The sequence below is a fragment of the Jaculus jaculus genome, chromosome 1, assembly GCF_020740685.1.
Source record: "Jaculus jaculus isolate mJacJac1 chromosome 1, mJacJac1.mat.Y.cur, whole genome shotgun sequence".
Lineage (NCBI taxonomy): Eukaryota > Metazoa > Chordata > Mammalia > Rodentia > Dipodidae > Jaculus > Jaculus jaculus.
The window spans coordinates 5,250,369-5,251,298 of NC_059102.1; the positions used below are offsets into that span (position 1 = coordinate 5,250,369).

General features: G+C 41.6%; 1 pseudogene; it reads left to right on the plus strand.

Moving 5' to 3' along the window:
• The first annotated feature begins 228 nt into the window (after nt 1-228).
• Nucleotides 229-607, plus strand: LOC101595494 (annotated as a pseudogene).
• Nucleotides 608-930: the final 323 nt, after the last annotated feature.

Below are 930 nucleotides of genomic sequence, written 5' to 3' on the forward strand. Positions count from 1 at the left end.
GCTTTAATTCCAACACATTAGCATGCATAGTCCATCATGTGAAGAAACAGAATTTATCTTAGCTATACTCAGTGGGCATACATGTGCATTCTAAACTAATGTTACATTTATCCTCTAGTGAAAAGTAAGACAGAGAGAGAGAGGGACAATAGTGTCCTATCAAATTCAATGCCTAAAGACTATTCTTGTGATTTTAGAAAGATCAGCTTTCCAACTTGGCCCTGCAGAATGGCTCCCACAAAGAAATGTGGGGAGAAAAAAAAAAGGACCATTCTGCCATCAACGAGGCGGTGACCCAAGAATGCACCATCAACATTCACAATCACACCCATGGAGTGGGCTTCAAGAAGCGGACCCTCAGGCCCTCAAAGAGATCCAGAAGTTTGCCATGAAGGAGGTGGGGACTCCAGATGTGTGCATTGATACCAGGCTCAACAAGGCTGTATGGGCCCAGAGAATGAGGAATGTCCCATATCATACCCGTGTACAACTACCTAGGAAATGGGATGAGGATGAAGATTTGCCAAGCAAGCTTTATACTTGGGTGACCTATGTCCCTGTTGCCACACTCAAAACTCTACAGGCTGTCAATGTGGATGAAAACTAACTTAAGAGTCAAATAAACTTATAAAAGGGCTTTTTTTAAAAAATAAAAGAGCAGAGAAAATTAAATGTGCATTTTACATAAAAAGCCCAACATTTGCAATCGTACAAAAACATTTCCAAATGAACACATGGCTCCTAGTGGCACCCAATCTCCCCAGGATTTTGGACCATTTTTTTCCCCACCGAAAATCTTATAATACTTGGGTGAATTGGGTGGGGGAGGTCTGTGAGATAGACCAACGCTTTTGTTTTTCCCTCCAAGATGAGAATTCTGGAACAAAAAGGTTGAAAATGGGATGTTCTTCCCTTATAAACCTAGGCCAG